Below are 26,083 nucleotides of genomic sequence, written 5' to 3'. Positions count from 1 at the left end.
GCCAAGTTGGTCTGGAATCGCTATATCCACACCAGGCATGCATTTGACTCCTTATGCATGGCAGCTGCCCCTGTGGTGCATACCGACCATAAGGAACTTATTGACCGCTCATGATCCCTCTCAATAGCGGGACGCGGGACTCACCCACAACGATGGAGCCTGTTGGGAGCCTGGTATCCTTCTGGGGATTGCAGTAACTCAATGAGATCGGTGCAGGTCTATTCCGGACATACACTGCACTTCAGGAAGCAATTATGACAGTCTGGGCATCAGGACAGACTGAGCCACTGGTCTGCAATGCTTTCTAACACATGGGATGTGCCAACCAGCGGTCTTGGTCCTATATGCAGTATAGCAAGAGAGGGGCCATGAACTATTGACTCAAAGCAAAGACAGATGAGACACTTACCAGAATGCAGAACTGATGGCCAAGCAGTGGACCATGGCTTTGGAATGAGTGAAATGGATCTCACGAATCGCCCACTTAAAATTCACCCAGTTCAATTTTGTGCACCAAACCTACCTCACGACGTATTGCCTACACAAGATGTTCCCGACGACTTCCCCAGTGTGCCCTCAATGCGGCCATGAAGATGCTACATTTCTACATATGGTCTGGGAGTGCCCGCCATTGCAATGTGCCTGGGCCCAGGTGTTGGAACATATAACGTAAGTAATAGATGTCCACCTCCTTTTAGACCCTCTTCTTTGTCTACTGGGAATTACGAAACACACCAAGCACACCAAGCATTACATGAAACTGATGGACTTAGCGCTGGTCATTTTTAAGAGATAAATTGCCATGAGATGGAAAGCTCCCCAGCCACCTACAATTGAGTGCTGGCTCTGAGCGACACACAAATGGACCCTGGTAGAAGCAGATGCCTTGAGACGTGACTGCCGGAGGAAGTGCCACAATCACAATATGGTGCACATACATCCTAAAACTATTTGATAAAATTAACCTGCCTCACCCCGATGGCACTGCCATTCATAACGAAATGAGAAACTGACTAGACTAAACCCCTGCACGACTAGCTAACACCTTGAAATCCCAACCATAGTGAGATAAGCATATCGGACCACTAGCTTACCCTACTGCCATGATTAGAGAGCTACAATCCTTTGCCTCTTCCTAATCCCCCCATCGATAGCCCACTGACTAACAGGGCTCCATGTTAATATAATTGTCCCTCACCATTTGCTCTAATGAAGCTCGTATGGCGATCATTAACTACATCAGCCAGGAAACTTTAGGAGTTACTGTTTTGTTTGATATTACTTAATGTTGTGCATGTTGAATATGGTTACAATAAGTCAGGATGTAACTTTTTGTTATAGATCATTACTGCATTGTCGTCTGTTATTGCTCTCTATTGCTCTCGAATCCAGAACACTGGTAGATACACAATCCAAGTACTGTCCTTTTTGATAAATATGCAGATTGTTGTATTTTGCTCAAATTCTGGTGATTGCAAAAAAACAATAAAGACATTTTATTTTAAAACATAGCTTAACATAGCCTCCCCATAAGCTATCCGTTCCATTTTTTCATCAAGGTCTATATTAACCTGCCGTGGGTACTTGCCAATCCACCACACTCACCTTTATTTACAGGAAACACTTTGTGGTAGCAACTTTAAAATCAGTCATTACCTAAAGATTCTTCAGCATTAACTATCATAGTAGTCTTAAGTGGCTCATCAATTGAGACTGTAGATTTAGGTGGGCTGAATGCAGAACTGACTGCCAAGCAGTGGACCATGGACCATATAAAACACTGGATCAACAAGACTAATTCAACAAACATGTTTCTGATAGTAATTATTGCTTGCACCTTCCTTAAAAAAATCACAACCACTACTCACCAGATTAGCTGCAATTCTTATTACATCTGTGACCATGGTCTTGTGTGCTAGTGCTGAACAACGCAATACATCAATGGCGTTAAAATAATCAAGATCACAGATTATTTTAACCCTTTGCAAGACTGTAGTTTCCAATTAGCCTGCACAATTCTTTGTCCGTATTTCCAAAGAGTCGATTCAGCATCTCCCTTAAACTCTCTGTATAGTTTAAGAATTTACAGTCAACAATGGCATATTAATACACCTTATTCTGCATATCCCTATGCCACCCATGTAACATCCTCCCTTTTCTGCTCCTTTGTCCGCAAACCTCTCCATCAGATTATCAGTAACATACTAAAGATGATTTTGTTGTGATGCCATGTTATATGCAATCAATAATCAAGATGTAAGGACGGTGTAACAGAGTTTTCGAGGGGTTGATGGATTGTGACTACCATCTAGTACTTCACCTTCAACAGATTTAAAACAGTAATCTAAGACCTCTGTTGCTGATACACTTCACAGGGTGATTCTTATTTCATTCTGAAATAGTATCCTGTAAACTTGTTTCAGCCTTGTCAAGCAAGTGCCAGAAAGTGATATTTGAGCCACAGTTGTATTTGAGGTATTCAAGGGCCATTATCATTTCTGCCTCTGAAACAGACACCTAGCGCTGGTTCACAACATGACCACCTCGGTCTCCCTAGATCACCTACATGATACTATTTTACTCTAAACACATGCCTTTAAAATCTCTCTTTGTAACTATTCATTTTTGCAACTGGAGTCCAAAGTGGAGTAGACCAAGACTTCTCTATCCTCCTAAGCAATTTGCACGTTTAAGCTTCAAAATGTATATGAGAGGGAAGCTGTCAAGGTTTTTGACCTCAACTGTTACTCAAATTGATTAGGTTTACTTCCATCCCAAATTTTAAACCCAAATATGCTGATCTTCCCCATGACCACAATTCCCACTGCACCATTATTTGAACTCTACTTCGGACCATAAAGGCTGAAGAAAACTCAGCCAGGATCACATCTATAATCTTTAAAACCACAGTTACAAATACATTAAGTTGGAAAATAGTAACATAAACGAGAAGGCTGCAGGTCACACCTGACTGAGATGGTAATGGGCTGCTGTTTACTCGACTTAGCACTGACATAAAAAGATGTTAAATAAACGGGGTAGCATTTATCTAAAGGTTAATTGTAGTTAAAGCAATGAAGTAACTAGCGTATCCTGCAACTCTTAACATTAGGAACCCCTTCATTTATAAAGAAACCTTACAGCATACCTGTGAAATTACCATAGTCTCTTCAAACTTTAAAAGGTGTACTTCATTGACATATAGGAATGTTTCATCTTAGTAAATCAGATTATATCAGAGCATTGAAAAGTATTTTTTTAAACTGACAGTTTTCAAGCATGAATGCAGAAACATTCATGCTCCCCTTGCCCGGACAACAAATCCAATAGTGAACTAAAGAGGCAAGTCAGTTGTTATGTGCACCCTTTGGGTGGCCGAGGTTGCTATGACATGAACAACATTATATTTTATTAAATCAAACACAAGAGAAGGCTTTCTACAGTACACATCCTAAAGTCAATATTTCAAGGTCCTCATATTTGATAGTGAAGAAAAAGAAGGGAAAGTGAAATAAAACTTTTGCCTAGACTCATACAATTTGATCAAGTGGGGAAGCTGGGTTGATTCCAGGTTTTCTGGTTCCTCATTGTGCAATTCAATACAACCACTAGATGCATGTGATTTGCTTTCTTAAAACCCATTGTAAAACCCCTTCCCTCTCCTGGGCATCCCTCTGTCACACTAAAGACTAAACTTTTTGGCCCCTTGGAAACTGTTTGTGAGTACCCATGACCCAGATGAATACTGGGAAGGTGCCGGGGCCCAATGGACTACTGCAGGTCCTGTGAAATTACATCTCTAGCATGCTAGGGAAGCACCTCCATCAAAGGTATGTCACAGCTAGTGAAGAAAACACTTTGCCACAAGACCTAAAATTAGCATCAATAGTGCTGATTTACAAGGAGAAGAAACCCAGGATGGAATGTGTTCATACCTTCCGATTTACGTATTAATTCTCGAAACTGAGGTCCTATTGACTGCTTAGTGAAAGTGATGGAGTCATTGATCCACCTGGACCAGTTTGGCTTCATTCTTCACAGATGTACCACATACAATCATAGACTTGTATACAACTGTATGCAAAAGAGTTTACATAACCAACAGCATCTCTATTGCTAGATGCAGCCACATCCTGTGGCTCTGTGGATTGGCCATATGTGAAGAAGGTACGAGAATAAATGGGGTTTGACTCATATGTCCTGTTGCGGGTAAGACTTTTGTAAAAGACTCATGGCTAGAGGAAGAGGAAGTGGTGTTCTTTCACAACCATTCACTTTAGAGAGGAGGATGACATAAAGGTGCCCTGCCTCTCCTCTACTCTATGTGCTGACATTTGGAGCCCCTAGTAGTCTATGTTATGAAGGATGCCCTAGATAGGGATCCTAGGCGGACCTCTCAATGGGATGAGAGAATATCCCTATCTGTGGATGAATTCCTCTTGTATTTAGTGGAACCCAAAGCAACAATCAGACTTTACGACATAAGATAAATATTCTTGATGTAATATCAACTGCCATAAATCTGATATTTACACTCTATTGTCATTTAAACAGATACAAGGCCATTCCAACCTTTCAAGGTAGCAAATGTAGGCTTCATATATTTGTTTGGGTTGTTTTGTATAACTAGGATGGAGAAAAAGTCCACAAGAACAATTATTAGAAATCCCTATAAAAGTGTCAGGTAGATGTCTTGTGATGAGGTCACATCCCCAGTCACTGATCAGCACTGTACAAAATGATAGTAATTCCTAAGTTCCTACACCTTCTTCAGAGAGCACGGTACAATATACCAGAGACCTTTTTTAAAAATGCGCTGGGCTGAATTTTGTTGTGGAATTACGGCCCACCGTTGATTGTACTGGATACGCTAACACATAGAGCATATGTTGTTTAATAGCATTACCACATTCAAGGAAAGATTGCTGAGCACCATAGCTAGTTGTGATCAACAACTGGGTGTTCGCGTCACAACTGGAACTATTGGTCCAAGTCGATAGACATGCTATGAAAGATAGAAGCTACCTAGAAGTACTTCCTGGGCTAACACAGCTAAAGTCCTCACCCATAAACAAAACAGTAATTTGCAAATGGAGACAGACCACAAATCAGAACGAACTGCAGGGTAAATCAGGAAGGACCACTGTATGGGGCAGTAAAAAAGCAAAAGAGTTAGGCCACTTGTAGGGCTTTTGAAGCTAGGGACTGATTGGGATTTCCACCTTGGGGGATGTCTGGGTAAGAGATGACTTAAAATACTTCGGTCAACCTACAGGCGAATATGACGTGGAACACACAGAAATATTCCATTATATGCAATTCTGAAATGTTTTACCAACTCATGTAATACAGGACTGTTAGAAATAAGGTCTCTAGTTGGTAGTCGGAATAAGGGAGATAATCAATCAATCAATCAATCACAGTATTTGTAGAGCGCACTAGGTACCCGTTAGGGTTTCAAGGCGCTGAGGGAGGGGGGGGGGTACTGCTACTGGTCCAAGAGCCAGGTCTTCAGTAGTCTCCTGAAGGCGAGTAGGTCCTGGGTCTGTCGTAGGATGGTCGGGAGGGTATTCCAGGTCTTGGTGGCGAGGTAGTCGAAGGATCTGCCACCGGAGGTCTTATGCTGAATGCGGGGAACGATAGCGAGGGCGAGGTTGGTGGAGCGGAGTTGGCGGGTGGGGGCGTAGAAGTTGAGTCTGTTGTTCAGGTAGGCTGGTCCGGCGTTGTGGAGTGCCTTGTGAGCATGGGTGAGGAGCTTGAAGGTAATCCTCTTGTCCACGGGGAGCCAGCTGAGGTCTCTCAGGTGGTGGGAGATGTGGCAGCGGCGGGGTAAGTTGAGGGTCAGCTGGGCGGAGGCGTTTTGGATGCGTTTTAGGCGTCGTATGTCTTTTGCTGGGATGCCTGTGTAGAGTGCGTTGCCGTAGTCTAGCCTACTACTAGGGATTCTACGGAGCATGCAGAGGGTGTTTTAGCAGGAGGAGGAAACTGCGTTGACCTGCTTGGACATGGAGAGGGAGGAGTTGAGGATGAAACCCAGGTTGCGTGCGTGGTCGGTAGGTGTTGGGGGGGCACCCAGTGAGGTGGGCCACCAGGAGTCGTCCCAGGCGGGGGGGGGTGCGTCCGAGAATGAGGACCTCCGTCTTGTCAGAGTTCAACTTCAGGCGGCTGCTTCTCATCCACTCAGCGATGGACTTCATTCCCTCGTGGAGGTTGGCTATGGCGGTGCACAGGTCTTTGGTGAGGGAGAGGATGAGCTGGGTGTCGTCGGCATAAGAGAGAATGTTTAGGTTGTGCTGACGGGCCAGTTGTGCGAGGGGGGCCATGTAGATGTTGAACAGTGTCGGCCTCAGCAAGGAGCCTTGGGGGACGCCGCAGATGATGTTGGTGTCTTCGGAGCGGAAGGGTGGGAGGGGGACTCTCTGGGTTCTGACTGAGAGGAATGGGGAGATCCAGTTGAGGGCTTTTTCTTGTATTCCGGCTTCGTTGAGGCGTGTTTTCAGGGTGCGATGGCAGACCATGTCGAAGGCTGCGGATAGGTCCAGGAGGATGAGGGCTGATGTTTCGCTGTTGTCCATTAGCTGTCTGATGTCGTCTGTGGCGGCGAGAAGGGCAGTCTCGGTGCTGTGGTTACGTCTGTACCCGGACTGGGAAGGGTCCAGGATGGAGTTGTCCTCGAGGTGGTGGGTAAGCTGAGCATTTACCTCAGATTACTCCTGCTCACCCCCTTGGTAGCTTGGCACAAGCGGTCAGGCTTATCTCAGAAGCAATGTGTAAAGCATTTGCACATAACACACAGTAATATGTGAAAACACTACAAAAGGACACCACACCCGTTTAACAAAAATTGTCAATATTCATCTGTGTAAAACAAGACCAAAACGATCAAAATCTGTCATACAGTAATAAAGATATGAATTTTGCAAAATTTAACTTAAAAATACAGTTCCATGTAGTCGATAGATCCACCTTTGGCTGTCAAGGCGCCGTGATCAACAAAACCAACAGTTCAGGCCAGCCATGGCGTTGCGGGCCAGCTACGGTGTCGGGAAGACCCGCAAACAGTACCTTGGAAATGCAAGGCGTTGTGATCTTCATGGTGAGATCCGGAGAGCAGCGTCACTGGCGTTGGGGTGTCGGTTCCGTAGTCGGTGCGGGGGTCGTCGGACCCTTGAAGTCACACGCACTGTGGATCGAACTCTGGTCTGATGAAGTCAGGAGTGCTGGTGTGAATGGCGTCGGGGCTGCGGTGCGAAGTGGGACGATGCGACGTGCGGTGCCCACAGGTCATGGTGCAGGCAGCGGCTCAGTGACGACGTCCAGAGTTGCCGGTGAGACCAGAGCTGAGGTGTGAAGCCAGGTGGTGCGACGTGTAGTGTCACCAAGTCACAGTGTAGGCAGCATCAGTGGCGTGGTTGAAGTGCTATCGTCGGTAGGCCAAAGTCGGCGGTGTGGCGCGGGACGGGGTCCGTGTGGTATCCACAGGTTGCGGTGCAGACATGGACATCTGTTGAAGGCACTAGAGTCGACGGTGCAGGCAGCGGTGTAGGTGTCAGCAGGAGCGTCGTCGTCGGAGATGCCCAGGCTGTGGTGTGAGCAGGCGATGCCGGAATGCGGTGTCCACAAGCTGCGGTGCGAGCAGCGGCTCGGTGAAGTCGTCCGATGATGGTGTCGGTGAGACCAAGGTCGTGAAGCGGGGAAGTACAGCTCTGTGCTGCTTCGGCAGGTCACGGTGCAGGCCAGCGGCGTCACAGTGGTTTCTCCTCTTGAAGAGCACAAAACACACAGATTCCAGTGCTGCAGGTCAAGGAAACTGAAGTCTTTGGTGTCCCTGAGACTTCCAACAGGGGGCAAGCTCTACTCCAAGCCCTTGGAGAACTTTCTCAAGCAGGATACACAGTAAAGTTCACCCTTTGCTCTCTTTTAAGGTAGAAGCAGCAACTGAAGGCCAATCCAGCACAGCAACACAGCAAAGGGACAGTACTCCTCTTCCAGATCTTCAGCTCTTCTCCGTGGCAGAGGTTCCTCTTGATTCCAGAAAGATTCTAAAAGTCTGTGGTTTGGGGTCCAATACTTATACACGTTTCTGCCTTTGAAGTTGGCAAACTTCGAAGCAAAGTCTTGAGTGTTTGTAAGAGCCTTCCTTATCCAGGCCAGGCCCCAGCCACACACCAGGGGGTTGGAGACTGCATTGTGTGAGGGCAGACACAGTCCTTCCAGGTGTGAGTGACCACCCCTCCCTCACCTCCTAGCACAGATGGCTCATCAGGACATGCAGGCTACACCCTAGCTCCCTTTGTGTCACTGTCTGGAGGAGAGGTGCAAACAGCCCACCTGTCAAACTGACCCAGACACTGAATCCACAAACAGGCAGAGTCACAGAATGGCTTAAGCAAGAAAATGCCTACTTTCTAAAAGGGGCATTTTCAAACTCACAATGCAAAAACAAACTTCACTAAAATATGTATTTTTAAAGTGTGAGCTCAGAGAGCCCAAACTCAATATTTCTATCTGCTCTCGAAGGGAATCTTCACTTTAATAATACTTAAAGGCAGTCCGAATGTTAACCTATGAGGGAGATAAGCCTTGCAACAGTGAAAACGAAATTTGGCAGTATTTCACTGTTAGGACATGTAACACACATCAGTGCATGTCTCACCTTTAACCTACACTGCATCCTGCCCATGGGGCTACCTAGAGCCTAACATAGGGGTGCCTTACATGTAGCAAAAGGGAAGGTTTGGGCCTGGCAAGTGAGTACACTTGCCAAGTTGAATTGGCAGCTTAAAACTGCACACACAGACACTGCAGTGGCAGGTTTGAGATGTTCACAGGGCTTCTTATGTGGGTGGCTAGTAGCGTTTGATGTACAGGCCCTAGGCACCTCAAGTGCACTTTACTAGGGTCTTAGTAAATCAAATATGCCAATCATGGATAAACCAATCATCAATACCATTCACGTAGGGAGCACTTGCACTTTAGCACTGATCAGCAGTGGTAAAGTGCGCAGAGACAATAAACCATCACAAACAGACCTGAAAATAGGAGGAAGAAGGCAAAAAGTTTAGGGATAACCCTGCAAAAAGGGCCATTTCCAACAAGAACTTATAAATGCTACATAGGACTCCAATAGGAAACAGTTGGAAAGCACGGTCTATGACACACACCAGTGATCAAAAAGACACCCAGCAAGTTAACCAGAATAAATGCCCAGTGGGTTGCTGAACTTGGAGAAATTGACAAGTCTATTTGGGAGGAGGCTCTACAACATCTGAGGGAGGCAGCCTTATGGGCTGGATTCAGTTCTACAGAAAAATGTCAGTGGGTTTGTCACCGATCAATGCTGATCCCCTCTTCTTCAATGTGACACTTTTACAGTTAAGGTTTTCAAACAATGTAATGCCCACAAGGGATTCAAATTACAGCGGCTCTGTGGGTGTGTTCTCTTACAAGAGGCACCCTGTGTCCACACACAGACACGCTCTTGCTTAGAACGGAGGGAACTAATGGTGGCCACCTCCTTGAGGTGGTCTCTCCATGTGAGAGGTGGTGACTAGCTGGAGAAGCGCTAGTCTTGCCCAGGTGGTGGATATGGGTGGAATGGGGAAAGCCTTTACAAAGCAGTATTTAACACACAACGCCTTTACCATGCATCATTTAGCACGCAGACAATTTACCATGCATGCCTTTACAATAAAATGCTAAGCATATGTGTGAAATATATAATAATGTGTGTGTTCTTAAAGCACTGAACATTTGGAAATTTGCACCTAATTTTATGGGATTTTCAGGAATGTACCTAATGGAATGTGATGTGCACTGGAGAATTGTATAGAAGAATTGTAATGATTGGGGGACATAATAAAATTGAGATGTATGTAGAGAAATAGATATGGTTTGGGAAAAAAGAGAGTGGATAAATGGAACAGCATTAATTACGGTTAAATTGATAGATTGTCTCCACAGGGAACTGAATGTATATTGACCAGAGGACCCCTCAAGTAATGGTATTAATAAATTGAACCATGATTGATATGATAGCAAAGGCCACCTTGTCATATAATAGCACATGACATTTTACGACATTGTGATGTTAGGAGATTGTGTTTTAATCTGATGAATCTTTGAGTGGGAATACAAATGGATTGAATTATGACTGAGGTGTTGAGATAATGCACTTTATGAAATTATGTAAAGGTGCAGTGACCCAGCTTTGAGGACATCTAAATCTCTAATATAATGTGTCTTAAATGAAATTGCATTTGTCAATTTAGAAACATCTTATATGTATTAGGAGTTTAGTACAATGGACTGGCAGAAAGGTTGAATGGGAAGGCCAGCCTTTGATAACACTCTGTTGCACATCAATCTGTACATGAACTGCACATCACTTTAGTCTCCTTCGTATCATGTTCGTGATAACAATAGCTTTTGATAAACAGCCTGTGCCACTTTATTTGGGTTCCGAAGGTTTATTGACCTTGGCCTGTGCACTACTAATAATATTTTCAATGAACTGCATGTCACTTTATTCCACCTTACATCATGTTTATGGTAATACTAACTTTGTATGTATGACGTGTCACTTTATTGGGGCGTTGAAGGCATGTTGAGCTTGGCCTATAAATTCTTAATAACAACTGTTTATGAATAGTGCAAGTCATTTTATTTGACTTTATATCAGATTCATGATAATAATGTTTTAAGCATAGCAGGTGTCACTTTATTAGGGCATTGAAGGCATATTGACTTTGGATAATGCACTACCTATAACAGTTTTCTATGAACAACTTGTGTCACTTTGTTGGGACATTGAAGGCATATTAACCTTGGTTTAGGAACTACCAAAAATAACTTTTTAATGAACAGCACATCCCACTTTATTGGGACATTGAAGGAACATGGAATATGTTAGAAGGAGTAAAAAGACTTTTGTTTCATGAATATAATTTTCAACATTATTGACAGTAATGATTTACATAGGAGTATTTGAGACCTTCTAAACACACGCAGCTCTATAAGATCTGGCAAAATCAATATTTGTTTATGATGTGCTGTTTTTATGTAATGTTTCCTACATTAGCCTTTTCAATGTATGTGACCTCAATATTTGGGAATATGGGGCTCCTTGGATCTTTGAAATGTACTATTCTGTGTGCAATCATGGGTTGAACATCTTTGAAAGTAAAAAATGGAGGATGAATTGGGTCAATCCAATGCTTGCAAATGTGATGTGGAGAGTTCTAGTGACAGGGCCACTGAGACTAAGGAAGGACTATGTGATATAAGGGTTACCATCAAGAGTCACTATGAGGCCCAGTTGTAGGCGTGATGCCAAAACATGTCGGCTGTTGTTACGTTTGATTTGTGAGCAACTTGAAAAAAATAAACGGCACATTTTCACCCATATTGACTTGGGGGATTGTTTTTCTTGATACTATACACCACGAATTACTGTATTTCTGTGCCGCTGCGTCACAAGTTTGAAGAAGGACTGCATGAGGAAGTACATATATATGATGTATTGGTGGTCACCAGTAGGTAGTTATAGTTAGGACCATGTATCCATAGCAAAAGCATTTTTTGACTTGCGTATATCTTTGGCACCGCTTAACTAACTTTCAAGAAAGTTTACAAAAAAAGTGCCCTAGCGATTCTTGTTGTGGGGTGGTCCATCCAGTGGAGGCTGAGAAAAAGGGGGGTAAAACAACGTGCAATTCATATGTTAATTCGCCTAGGAGTTTTGAACATGACTACAATCTAAACCGATGGATGGAATCACACCAAATTTGGCAAAAAGCTAACTTTCAGTACACAGTTGTGCTTTTGGGTATTTTGTATAAATCCATTCACTAGTTTTTGAGATATTAAAGAGTAAACTCATTTATATATCTGAGGTCGCGAACTCCGCAAATAATAACTCGCTCATGCAGGGAAATGCCCAGCTCTGATTGCTGCCAACACTTCATCCAGGAATTGTTGGCAGCCATCTTGGGACTTAGCTTCAGCCAAGTCTGAGAAAAACAGTGGCCCCTTAGCCAGAGCAAAAAAAAAGTTTTTTAAAAAACATTTTCATCGTGAATTGGCGGCATCTCTGTGAATTTGCTATAAAGAAAATGTTTTAAAAAGAACAGCAGTCTCCCTTGCTTGTTTTTTTAAAGTCCCTGAGTGGGCTAGGTCCCAAGGGCATATATAAAAAAAAAAGGAGGGGGGGCCTCCTGGGTTTATTATTGCCCTGGGGACCTCCACCTCCCTGGGGCTTATGATTTGTAAAATGCGACGGGCCCCCTGCAACCCAGGTACCAGCACCTCCCCAGAGCAAAATGTAGTATTTGAAGAAGGGGGTTCCAGTGGACCACCCCGAGGACCACAACCCCCTGGGGTTAACAAAGAATTAAATGTGGGGGGCCACCTGCCCCCCCACACCCTTGCAGCACTGGGGAATACCACCTCCCCATGGCTAAATTCAAATAAGTCAGGGGGTCCGTTGTGGACCCCTGCCCCGGGAACCACCACCTCCTGTGGGCAAAACTGAATGTTGAAGGTGGCTCTCATCATGAAGCCAATAATGGCCCTGGGGACCGCTACCCCTCATGGCCATCTCCTGCTATGTCCCGGGGTGCCCAATCCTGGGACATAACTGTTTGCTCTGACTTGGCAGCAGCTTTGACAGCTGTTGCCAAGTCAGAGTAAACACCCTGCTTGCTGCAAGTGAGAGCTGTCAAACAGTTGCTTTTGCAGACAGGGAGCTGCATCATTAGCAGCTCCCAGCGTGCAAAAGCAATGCCGGATCCTGCAAGAGGTGGGCAGCTGGCTGTGGGGTCCTTCATGGCACGAAGGATTGATGGCCGGGCCTTGGGGGGCGCGCAGCCCTCCTCCCAAAAAATAAAATATAATAATAAAAGGTTGGGACTGGGGGATTGGGTCCCAGGGGCCGCCTACATGCTAATTTAACAGAAATTAAACCTCAACAGGAAGCACTTACAAATATAAATGTAGCATGTGCCAGTTGAAGCTCTACTTCTGGAAAAGGACATAGGCCTTGCGTAGTGTCAGGTTCAGTGGTTTGGGGGGGAGGTTGGCCACAAGAACTGGCTGCAAGCCAGGGTCTGCAGCCAATCTCTGCTGCACACAGTCTTCCGCCATGCACAGTACAGGGTTCGGTGGTTATAGGGGGTTAGCCACAGGGTCTGGGCAACCCCCTCCACGCACGACTGAAGGCCATGCGCTGCAGAGGTTCCATTAACTTAGTAATTAAAATTATTTTATGTTAAAAAACCATAGACAGTCACTGAAAAATCCAAAGGTTACAGGGACATTATAGAATTTTTTTTAAACTATAGAAATTCACTTAAAAAAACAAAGGTAACAGGGGCGTTCTAGTTTGGCTCACATTTTATATGTACAAAACCATAGAAATTTGCCTTTTAAAGTTAGAGTTATTTCAAGTAACTATAACTCGTGCCAAATGTGAGCCTAAATATAACATTCTTGTAACCTTTGGTTTTTTAAGTGAGATATATATGTATTTATATATACATAGATACATATATACAACCAACTGATGGTCGACAGTAGGTAGTTATAGTTAGGACCTAGTTTTCATAGGAAAAGCACTTTTTGTTTTGCTGGTAACTTTGGCGCCATCTAACGAATCTTCACAACATTTTCAAAACTAGTTAGTACGCCATTCACTTCAGCTGCGGTCTTCAAATGTTCGGGGTGATTCGTCAAACTAGGCCCGTAAAAAAGGAGCGGGGGTTCCAAAATGCATTTTCCCCATGCAATTTCCCATAGGGATTTTAGACATGACTACAGCCCGAACCGCTGGACGGAATTAAAGCAAATGTGGTAAAAAAGCTAGCTCTTGGTCCAGAAAGTGTGCTTTTTGTGATTTGGTGTAAATTCTTTCAGTAGTTTCAGAGATATTTAATGGAAAAAATGTAGATATCTAGGGTCACGGATCCACAGTGGATCCGACAGTCCCATGCTGATATCTGATTGACTGCCAACACTTCAACCAGTAAGTGTTAGCAGCCATTTTGGGACTCTAAGCTGAGTTCCAAAAAACCTAAAAAATAAAGAAAAGGGGCAGGGTAGGAATACCCTAACCCCCAGGTCACATTTTTTGGTGCATGCTTTGGGATAGGCTGATGTAAGGCTTTACTTTAACATTTAGTAACTACTCAAGTGGCTTATATGTAGTTGACAAAGGGTCATTGCCACCAGATGCTAAATTAGCTCTGTTGGGAATACGTTGTGACGAGATTATACCAATACATTATAAAATGCTTTTCGATTTGGGGCTCATGTTTGCACACAGGGATGAAGGCCAGACACTTGGAAGGGCCAGAGACAACAGAACTGTAGAATTGGAGGATCCATAGGGATTGGTGTATGCAGGCTGTTGTCCTCCACGTTTCTGGTCCATACAGAAGGACAGTTGGTGTTACACCAATGTAAAAATCGGTCCTTCTATATGAAGCAGAAACTTGGAGGACAACAGTGACCACCACAAACGAATTCCAGACTATCATCAACACCTGTCTGAAGAAAATCCACCAAATCTGCTGGCCAGACACAATCAGCAATAAAGACCAATGGCATCAGACTTTCCAACTCTCTGCTCATGAAGCAATCATGAAAAGACACTGGGGCTGGATAGGTCACACCCTCCGCAAGTCCACAACAAACACCACCAACCAAGCCCGTACCTGAAACTCTCAACGGAAAAGGAAAAGAGAAAGGTAAATAAACACCTGGTGCCATGGCTGACTCCGAGGAAATGGGTTACACCTGAAATCAGATTGAAAGAAAAGCCTAGGGCACAGATGGCTGGAGAGTCCTATTTGATGGCCTATACCCCAGGCGGGGTGTAGGCATAAGTAAGGAAGTACGCAGGTGTGGAACTTTGAGCACAAAGGTGAGGATGTGAAACAAAAATAAAATATAAGGCCTATGTAGAAGCAATTGAGACAACCTGGGAGAGAGTTAGAATAGAGATTATATAAATAAATAAATAAATAAATAAATAAAGAGCTGAGGTACAGGGAGTGGTTCCCCACTTGTTTACCTCAGCATTCCACCCTCATCCGAACATACAAGAAATTGATAAAACCTTTGTGACAGTTCATAGTGTACCCCCATTTGATCAGGGTATCATTGGACCCCAGTGCTTATTTTTGAAGAAAAAAAAGTGTGGTGAAATGTGTCTTGACGCATTTGCTTTAAGTTTTATTGTTTAACTAAAATCAAAAAACAATACATTTGCTTTACAGTTAATGTTTCTGTACAGTGTATATCACAGCACAAGTTGCAGTGAGGCTTTGGGCCACATGCATACCTAACTGCCTGCTTGCTTAGACTGCATCTCATGCTTATAAATATACAATATGCTGTACAAAGCATATTTACACTGAGAAACACAAACCACAATTGCGTTTCTGTAACATGTTACCAAATCACAGTTTCTGTTTGTGATTCAGTATTTGGAAAGTGCGTGTTTAGGGCATCCATTCCAAATACAGAATCGCAGTGGTATGTATGAATGTTTTGCGACCGGACTACTGTTGCAAAACATTCATGTTTTACTGACACCTCATAGGAGGTAACTATTGGCAATGGGGATGGGGTCCTATGGGACCCTTTCCCCTTTGTGAATGTTGAAATAAATATTTCTAAGAGCAGGCAGTGGTCAAAATTTAATTTTTTGGTGCGTTTTTTTAAACACAGCCCTTTTACCTTTAGGGAAAATGGGATGCATCAAAAAAATAAAAAGATTTCTTTATAAAAAAAAACATTCACAGACCTGATGGTCTGCTGAACCTAGCAGGCTACCATCCCTGTGAGGGCTTCAATACCTAATGAGTCACAAATTGCGACCTACCTCATTATTATTAATCAGATAGGGCAATTTGCAAACCCATTAGGAATCACTATTTAGTAAATCATATTTCTGAAAATTAGGAATTGCGATTTCTTAATTGCAATTCAGTACGAATCGCAATTAGGAAAGTGCAATTCCTGTTTTTTTGTACATATGGCCCATAGTCCCCATGATCATTTGCAAAACTTAATCTCTGTTTCTTTAACTACAACACATTTTTTACGATAATGAAGGGATTATACACTTCTGATTTTCTGGGAATGTGCATGAAACATCTTTTGAGGGGCTCAGTGTGTAATTCGTAGCATAACCGCATACCATACAAAATGTGTAGGTCAAGACTTTAAACTTCAGCCACATCTTCCAACAATGTACCATTGAAACTATTATTAACTAAGGTTTCCAAGGGAGCCTTGTCCTGTATTTCTTTGAATAGGCAGATTCTTAGTTTAATATCTTCATAAATTTATCCTGAAGCCTAATGAAGGAAGTTGTTACCTTCTTCACCTGGAGGCAGCGTACCTTCCAATTGAGGGAGCTTGGCTTCAACACTAACAAAATCTCAAACCGTTCTTTGAATCTCATCCTGTTTGCGTTTTAGCTGTTAAACCTTCTAGAAAGAAAGCGTGCTACGTACTGCTTTCAATTCCATTATACTTTTTTCGTGTTATAGTTATTTGTATTGACATCAAGAAAAAGCATGAAGGTCAATAGCATGGACGTTAACATATAACTATGCATCTCCCCTGATGTATTATAATTTTAACTTAAAATTCCTCTATCCTAGCACAAGTAATGTTGAATATACGTACTTTGTACGATCACGTTAAGGTTGGTCTGGTTCTATATAATTCAGTTCCAATTTAAGGATTTAATAAAGGTCAACGCATAAGCAACCACTATGAGCATAATCAAACACTGTGTTCTCGTGATTAACCAGTTACATCTAAGGACGACTTTCTATACATTTTATAGGCAGGCAGAGGTATAACAGACAATGAAAGTAATAATGTTTTTCTGTCACCCGATTTGATTTAACTTAATCACCAAAAAATAAATTACCTATATGTATTCCATAAACAAATGAATTAATATAAAGCTTTCAAAAGTATAGTGCTATGTAAAATTTCATATCGCAGTTCTGCACAAGCGAATGTGTGGTACAGCGCAAAATAGGCACTTCATATACTTCAAACATTCCTAATCTTGACAACGCAAACCTGAAAAAAAACAAGGATTATCGATATATAACCAACGTATGTCTGTTTTGAAAAGGTTGCTTGCCGCAGTAGCACGAACAACTAGAAACGTTAACAAAGATTCTAGATGTAATGATGCTTTAAATCCGTCACAATTACGACTTTAAACTATTACAGCGTTGGTTACCTTCGTACTGTCTTTGAAAAACGTTCTTCACTCTCATGCTTCATCGAAGGCCGTGGAAGAAGTACATTTATAAACATCTGTTGCACTCAGCTATGCAGTCTGCAGCTAAGCACGAACTGACTGGTTGTAAACTTTTCGTTCAGCTGGGAACTTCCATTGGGAAATCCCCGACTGTAGCACTTCCGTATTTGCAGTTGTCTGTACCCAATCAGTTTTCTACTTTCGTGTCTCATGCAACTAAACTAAACCTGTTCTGCAAATGAGCTACAGTTCATTAAAGTTCTGTAAGAGGCACTGTAGACGAAAGTATACGGGCTGAGGCTACAGTTCCCCTGTCCCTCCCCCCCAAGGCGGGGATGGAAGGGGAAGACCTTCCCCTTCCACCCCCGACCCCACCCACCCCCCTGTGACGTCAGCGCGCGAGTGCGCGCTGATTTGTCACAGGGGCCTCCCCATCGCGCGCGATTGAAAGAGAAATATTTCTCTTTCAATCACTGGGGAGGCCCGGAGGGCTTCAAAGGGAAGGAAAAGTATTTCCTTCCCTTTGAAGTCTCTCTGAGGGTTTCAAAAGCGGGATTGCTTTCAATCCGGCTTTTGAAACCCCACTAGACACCAGGGATTTTTTTTTTTTTTATTGAAATTCACATAAGGGAGCGACCCCTTGGGCAAGGGTCGCTCCCATGGGGGGCATTTTTTCAGGAAGGCCTTTTCTGCCCCCCCTGGGGGGCCGATCTGCCCCCAGGAGGGTTGCAGAAACCGCTAGACACCAGGGGACTTTTTTTTTTTTTTTATGTTTCATTTTATTTTTTTAGGTGGGGAGCGACCCCTTAGGCAAGGGTCGCTCCCCTTGGGGGAAAATTATATTTAGGCCATTTCTGCCCCCCTTGGGGGCAGATTGGCCTATTTTGATGAGGCCAATCTGCCCACAAGGGGGGCAGAAACCACTAGACACCAGGGAGTTTTTTCTTTGCGTGAATTTAACGCAAGGGGAGCGACCCCTTAGGCAAGGGTCGCTCCCTGGGGGGGGCAAATTTATTTTAGGCCATTTCTGTCCCCCCTGGGGGCAGATCGGCCTATTATTAGGCCATCTGCCTCCAGGGGGGGCAGAAACCTCTAGGCACCAGGGCAAATTTTTTTTTCTTTTTTTTTTTTTGGTTTGTTTGTTTTTTTAGAGATGGGGAGCGGCCCATCAGGCAAGGGTTGCTCCCCAGGGGGGCAAATTGTATTTAGACCATTTCTGCCCCCCTGGGGGCAGATTGGCCGAGTTTAGGTCAATCTGCCCCCAAGGGGGCAGAAACCACTAGGCACCGGGGATTTGTTTTTTGGCGCCAATGTCACGCAGGGGGAGTGACCCCGTAGGCATGGGTCGTTCCCGGGGAGTAGGGAGGGGGGGGGTTGGGGGGCAAATTTATTTTAGGCCATTTCTGCCCCCCCGGTGGCAGATCGGCCTATTATTAGGGCGATCTGCCCCCAGGGGGGCAGAAACCTCTAGGCGCCAGGGGAATATTTATTTTTTTTGTTTGTTTTTTTAGAGATGGGAAGCGACCCATCAGGCAAGGGTCGCTCCCCTGGGGGGCAAATTGTATTTAGGCCATTTCTGCCCCCCTTGGGGGCAGAATTTGCCGATTTTAGGTCAATCTTCCCCCAAGGGGGCAGAAACCGCTAGGCACCGGGGATTTGTTTTTTGGCGCCAATGTCACGTAGGGGGAGCGACCCCGTAGGCAAGGGTTGCTCTCCCGGGGGGGAGGGAGGGGTGGTTGGGGGGCAAATTTATTTTAGGCCATTTCTGCCCCCCCTGGGGGCAGAAACCTCTGGGCGCCAGGGGATTTTTTTTTTGTTTGTTTGTTTTTTTAGAGATGGGGAGCGACCCATCAGGCAAGGGTCGCTCCCCTGGGGGGGCAAATTGTATTTAGGCCATTTCTGCCCCTCTTCGGGGCAGATTGGCCGATTTTAGGTCAATCTGCCCCCAAGGGGGCAGAAACCGCTAGGCACCGGGGATTTGTTTTTTGGCGCCAATGTCACACAGGGGGAGCGACCCCGTAGGCAAGGGTCGCTCCCGGGGGGGGGGGGGGTGGAGGTTGGGGGGGAGAAATTTATTTTAGGCCATTTCTGCCCCCGGGGGGGGGGGCAGAAACCTCAAGGCGCCAGGGCAAATTTTTTTTTTGTGTTTTTTTTTTTGTTTGTTTGTTTGTTTTTTTAGAGATGGGGAGCGACCCATCAGGTAAGGGTCGCTCCCCAGGGGGGCAAATTGTATTTAGACCATTTCTGCCCCCCTGGGGGCAGATTGGCAGAGTTTCGGTCAATCTGCCCCCAAGGGGGCAGAAACGACTAGGCACCGGGGATTTGTTTTTTGGCGCCAATGTCACTCAGGGGGAGCGACCCCATAGGCAAGGGTCGCACCCGGGGAGGGGGGTGGGTGTTAGGGGGGCAAATTTATTTTATGCCATTTCTGCCCCCCCCTGGGGGCAGATCGGCCTATTATTAGGTCGATCTTCCCCCGGGGGTGAGGGCAGAAACCTCTAAGCGCCAAGGGACATTTTTTTTTTTTTTTAGAGATGGGGAGCGACCCATCAGGCAAGGGTCGCTCCCCTGGGGGGCAAATTGTATTTAGGCCATTTCTGCCCCCCTTGGGGGCAGATTGGCCGATTTAAGGTCAATCTGCCCCCAAGGGGGCAGAAACCGCTAGGCACCGGGGATTTGTTTTTTGGCGCCAATGTCACGCAGGGGGAGCGACCCCGTAGGCAAGGGTCGCTCCCGGGGGGGGGGGGGGGGGGGCGGGTGTTACGGGGGCAAATTTATTTCAGGCCATTTATGCCCCCGGGGGGGGGCAGAAACCTCTAGGCGCCAGGGGAAATGTTTTTTTTGTGTTTTTTTTTTTGTTTGTTTGTTTTTTTAGAGATGGGGAGCGACCCATCAGGCAAGGGTCGCTCCCCTGGGGGGCAAATTGTATTTAGGCAATTTCTGCCCCCCTTGAGGGCAGATTGGGCGATTTTAGGTCAATCTGCCCCCAAGGGGGCAGAAACCACTAGGCACCTGGGATTTGTTTTTTGGCGCCAATGTCACGCAGGGGGAGCGACCCCGTAGGCAAGGGTCGCTCCCGGGGGGCAAATTTATTTTAGGGCATTTCTGCCCCCCCCCTGGGGCCGGCTGAGCTACAGGCCAAACTCCACAGGTAGGCACCTTGCAAAAAACACCTCTGTTTTCTGTGAAAAAATATGTTGTGTCCACGTTGTGTTTTGGGCCATTTCCTTTCGTGGGCGCTAGGCCTACCCACAGAAGTGAGGTACCATTTTTATCGAGAGACTTAGGGGAACGCTGGGTGGAAGGAAATTTGTGGCTCCTCTCAGATTCCAGAACTTTCTGTCACCGAAATGAGAGGAAAAAGTGTTTTTTGGGCCAAATTTTGATGTTTGCAAAGGATTCTGGGTAACATAACCTGGTCAGAGCCCCGCAAGTCACCCCATCTTGGATTCCCCTGGGTTTCTAGTTTTCAAGAATGCGTTGGTTTGCTAGGTTTCCCCAGGTGCCGGCTGAGTTACAGGCCAAAATCCACAAGTAGGCACTGCTTTTTATAAAAAAATGTGATGTGTCCACGTTGTGTTTTGGGCCCTTTCCTTTCCCGGGCGCTAGGCCTACCCACACAAGTGAGGTATCATTTTTATCGGGAGACTTGGGTGAACGCTGGGTGGAAGGAAATTTGTGGCTCCTCTCAGATTCCAGAACTTTCGGCCACAGAAATGTGAGGAACATGTGTTTTTTTAGCCAAATTTTGAGGTTTGCAAAGGATTCTGGGTAACAGAACCTGGTCCGAGCCCCGCAAGTCACCCCTCCTTGGATTCCCCTAGGTCTCTAGTTTTCAGAAATGCACAGCTTTGGTAGGTTTCCCTAGGTGCCGGCTGAGCTATTGGCCAAAATCTACAGGTAGGCACTTCGCAAAAAACACCTCTGTTTTCTTCCAAAAATTTGGATGTGTCCACGTTGCGCTTTGGGGCGTTTCCTGTCGCGGGCGCTAAGCCTACCCACACAAGTGAGGTATCATTTTTATCGGGAGACTTGGGGGAACGCTGGGTGGAAGGAAATTTGTGGCTCCTCTCAGATTCCAGAACTTTCTGCCACAGAAATGTGAGGAACATGTGTTTTTTTAGCCAAATTTTGAGGTTTGCAAAGGATTCTGGGTAACAGAACCTGGTCCGAGCCCCGCAAGTCACCCCTCCTTGGATTCCCCTAGGTATCTAGTTTTCAGAACTGCACAGGTTTGGTAGGTTTCCCCTAGGTGCCGGCTGAGCTAGAGGCCAAAATCTACAGGTAGGCACTTCGCAAAAAACACCTCTGTTTTCTTCCAAAAAGTTGGATGTGTCCGCGTTGCGCTTTGGGGCGTTTCCTGTTGCGGGCGCTAGGCCTACCCACACAAGTGAGGTATCATTTTTATCGGGAGACTTGGGGGAACGCTGGGTGGAAGGAAATTTGTGGCTCCTCTCAGATCCCAGAACTTTCTGCCACAGAAATGTGAGGAACATGTGTTTTTTTAGCCAAATTTTGAGGTTTGCAAAGGATTCTGGGTAACAGAACCTGGTCCGAGCCCCGCAAGTCACCCCTCCTTGGATTCCCCTAGGTCTCTAGTTTTCAGAAATGCACAGGTTTGGTAGGTTTCCCTAGGTGCCGGCTGAGCTAGAGGCCAAAAATCTACAGGTAGGCACTTCGCAAAAAACACCTCTGTTTTCTTCCAAAAATTTGGATGTGTCCACGTTGCGCTTTGGGGCGTTTCCTGTTGCGGGCGCTAGGCCTACCCACACAAGTGAGGTATCATTTTTATCGGGAGACTTGGGGGAACGCTGGGTGGAAGGAAATTTGTGGCTCCTCTCAGATCCCAGAACTTTCTGCCACAGAAATGTGAGGAACATGTGTTTTTTTAGCCAAATTTTGAGGTTTGCAAAGGATTCTGGGTAACAGAACCTGGTCCGAGCCCCGCAAGTCACCCCTCCTTGGATTCCCCTAGGTCTCTAGATTTCAGAAATGCACAGGTTTGGTAGGTTTCCCTAGGTGCCGGCTGAGCTAGAGGCCAAAATCTACAGGTAGGCACTTCGCAAAAAACACCTCTGTTTTCTTCCAAAAATTTGGATGTGTCCACGTTGCGCTTTGGGGCGTTTCCTGTCGCGGGCGCTAGGCCTACCCACACAAGAGAGGTATCATTTTTATCGGGAGACTTGGGGGAACGCTGGGTGGAAGGAAATTTGTGGCTCCTCTCAGATTCCAGAACTTTCTGCCACAGAAATGTGAGGAACATGTGTTTTTTTAGCCAAATTTTGAGGTTTGCAAAGGATTCTGGGTAACAGAACCTGGTCCGAGCCCCGCAAGTCACCCCTCCTTGGATTCCCCTAGGTCTCTAGTTTTCAGAAATGCACAGGTTTGGTAGGTTTCCCTAGGTGCCGGCTGAGCTATTGGCCAAAATCTACAGGTAGGCGCTTCGCAAAAAACACCTCTGTTTTCTTCCAAAAATTTGGATGTGTCCACGTTGCGCTTTGGGGCGTTTCCTGTTGCGGGCGCTAGGCCTACCCACACAAGTGAGGTATCATTTTTATCGGGAGACTTGGGGGAACGCTGGGTGGAAGGAAATTTGTGGCTCCTCTCAGATTCCAGAACTTTCTGCCACAGAAATGAGAGGAACATGTGTTTTTTAAGCCACATTTTGAGGTTTGCAAAGGATTCTAGGTAACAGAACCTGGTCCGAGCCCCGCAAGTCACCCCTCCTTGGATTCCCCTAGGTCTCTAGTTTTCAGAAATGCACAGGTTTGGTAGGTTTCCCTAGGTTGCGGCTGAGCTATTGGCCAAAATCTACAGGTAGGCACTTCGCAAAAAACACCTCTGTTTTCTTCCAAAAATTTGGATGTGTCCACGTTGCGCTTTGGGGCGTTTCCTGTCGCGGGCGCTAGGCCTACCCACACAAGTGAGGTATCATTTTTATCGGGAGACTTGGGGGAACGCTGGGTGGAAGGAAATTTGTGGCTCCTCTCAGATTCCAGAACTTTCTGCCACAGAAATGTGAGGAACATGTGTTTTTTTAGCCAAATTTTGAGGTTTGCAAAGGATTCTGGGTAACAGAACCTGGTCCGAGCCCCGCAAGTCACCCCTCCTTGGATTCCCCTAGGTCTCTAGTTTTCAGAAATGCACAGGTTTGGTAGGTTTCCCTAGGTGCCGGCTGAGCTATTGGCCAAAATCTACAGATAGGCGCTTCGCAAAAAACACCTCTGTTTTCTTCCAAAAATTTGGATGTGTCCACGTTGCGCTTTGGGGCGTTTCCTGTTGCGGGCGCTAGGCCTACCCACACAAGTGAGGTATCATTTTTATCGGGAGACTTGGGGGAACGCTGGGTGGAAGGAAATTTGTGGCTCCTCTCAGATTCCAGAACTTTCTGCCACAGAAATGTGAGGAACATGTGTTTTTTAAGCCACATTTTGAGGTTTGCAAAGGATTCTAGGTAACAGAACCTGGTCCGAGCCCCGCAAGTCACCCCTCCTTGGATTCCCCTAGGTCTCTAGTTTTCAGAAATGCACAGGTTTGGTAGGTTTCCCTAGGTGCCGGCTGAGCTAGAGGTCAAAATCTACAGGTAGGCACTTCGCAAAAAACACCTCTGTTTTCTTCAAAAAATTTGGATGTGTCCACGTTGCGCTTTGGGGCGTTTCCTGTCGCGGGCGATAGGCCTACCCACACAAGTGAGGTATCATTTTTATCGGGAGACTTGGGGGAATGCTGGGTGGAAGGAAATTTGTGGCTCCTCTCAGATTCCAGAACTTTCTGCCACAGAAATGTGAGGAACATGTGTTTTTTTAGCCAAATTTTGAGGTTTGCAAAGGATTCTGGGTAACAGAACCTGGCCCGAGCCCCGCAAGTCACCCCTCCTTGGATTCCCCTAGGTCTCTAGTTTTCAGAAATGCACAGGTTTTGTAGGTTTCCCTAGGTGCCGGCTGAGCTAGAGGCCAAAATCTACAGGTAGGCACTTCGCAAAAAACACCTGTTTTCTTCCAAAAATTTGGATGTGTCCACGTTGCGCTTTGGGGCGTTTCCTGTCGCGGGCGCTAGGCCTACCCACACAAGAGAGGTATCATTTTTATCGGGAGACTTGGGGGAACGCTGGGTAAAAGGAAATTTGTGGCTCCTCTCAGATTCCAGAACTTTCTGCCACAGAAATGTGAGGAACATGTGTTTTTTTAGCCAAATTTTACGGTTTGCAAAGGATTCTGGGTAACAGAACCTGGTCCGAGCCCCGCAAGTCACCCCTCCTTGGATTCCCCTAGGTCTCTAGTTTTCAGAAATGCACAGGTTTGGTAGGTTTCCCTAGGTGCCGGCTGAGCTAGAGGCCAAAATCTACAGGTAGGCACTTCGCAAAAAACACCTCTGTTTTCTTCCAAAAATTTGGATGTGTCCACGTTGCGCTTTGGGGCGTTTGCTGTTGCGGGCGCTAGGCCTACCCACACAAGTGAGGTATCATTTTTATCAGGAGACTTGGGAGAACGCTGGGTGGAAGGAAATTTGTGGCTCCTCCCAGATTCCAGAACTTTCTGCCACAGAAATGTGAGGAACATGTGTTTTTTTAGCCAAATTTTGAGGTTTGCAAAGGATTCTGGGTAACAGAACCTGGTCTGAGCCCCGCAAGTCACCCCTCCTTGGATTCCCCTAGGTCTCTAGTTTTCAGAAATGCACAGGTTTTGTAGGTTTCCCTAGGTGCCGGCTGAGCTATTGGCCAAAATCTACAGGTAGGCACTTCGCAAAAAATACCTCTGTTTTCTTTCAAAAATTTGGATGTGTCCACGTTGTGCTTTGGGGCGTTTCCTGTCGCGGGCGCTAGGCCTACCCACACAAGTGAGGTATCATTTTTATCGGGAGACTTGGGGGAACGCTGGGTGGAAGGAAATTTGTGGCTCCTCTCAGATTCCAGAACTTTCTGCCACAGAAATGTGAGGAACATGTGTTTTTTTAGCCAAATTGTGAGGTTTGCAAAGGATTCTGGGTAACAGAACCTGGTCTGAGCCCCGCAAGTCACCCCTCCTTGGATTCCCCTAGGTCTCTAGTTTTCAGAAATGCACATGTTTGGTAGGTTTCCCTAGGTGCCGGCTGAGCTAGAGTCCAAAATCTACAGGTAGGCACTTCGCAAAAAACACCTCTGTTTTCTTTCAAAAATTTGGATGTGTCCACGTTGCGCTTTGGGGCGTTTCCTGTCGCGGGCGCTAGGCCTATCCACACAAGTGAGGTATCATTTTTATCGGGAGACTTGGGGGAACATAGATTAGCAAAACAAGTGTTATTGCCCCTTGCCTTTCTCTACATTTTTTCCTTCCAAATATAGGAGAGTGTGTAAAAAAGACATCTATTTGAGAAATGCCCTGTAATTCACATGCTAGTATGGTCACCCCGGAATTTAGAGATGTTCAAATAACCACTGCTCCTCAACACCTTATCTTGTGCCCTTGTTGGAAATACAAAGGTTTTCTTGATAGCAATTTTTTACTCTTTATATTTCAGCAAATGAATTGCTGTATACCCGGTATAGAATGAAAATGCACTGCAGGGTGCAGCTCATTTATTGGCTCTGGGTTCCTTGGGTTCTTGATGAACCTACAAGCCCTATATATCCCCGCAACTAGAGGAGTCCAGCAGACGTAACGGTATATTGCTTTCGATAATCTGACATTGCAGGGAAAAGTTACAGAGTAAAACGTAGAGAAACATTTATGTTTTTTTCACCTCAATTTCAATATTTTTCTTTTTCAGTTGTTATTTTCTGTAGGAAACCCTTGTAGGATCTACACAAATGACCCC

The 26,083-nt window shown here is 45.5% G+C and overlaps 1 protein-coding gene across 15 annotated transcripts in view; it reads right to left on the bottom strand.

The window, feature by feature from the left end:
* TANK (TRAF family member associated NFKB activator) overlaps positions 1–26,083 on the bottom strand; it is a 549,717-nt gene that overhangs the window by 443,106 nt on the left and 80,528 nt on the right. Inside the window, exon 1 of one of the 15 annotated variants that reach the window (XM_069224230.1) lies at positions 17,270–17,616. The exons of the other annotated variants lie outside the window; for them this stretch is intronic. The gene's annotated coding sequence lies outside the window, so the exon portion shown is untranslated. Of the gene's footprint in view, positions 1–17,269; positions 17,617–26,083 lie in introns of those variants that run through there. 15 annotated transcript variants of the gene reach the window in all.

The sequence above is a fragment of the Pleurodeles waltl genome, chromosome 3_1 (genome assembly GCF_031143425.1).
Source record: "Pleurodeles waltl isolate 20211129_DDA chromosome 3_1, aPleWal1.hap1.20221129, whole genome shotgun sequence".
Classification (NCBI taxonomy): domain Eukaryota; kingdom Metazoa; phylum Chordata; class Amphibia; order Caudata; family Salamandridae; genus Pleurodeles; species Pleurodeles waltl.
This window is presented reverse-complemented; position numbering and strand designations above follow the sequence as displayed.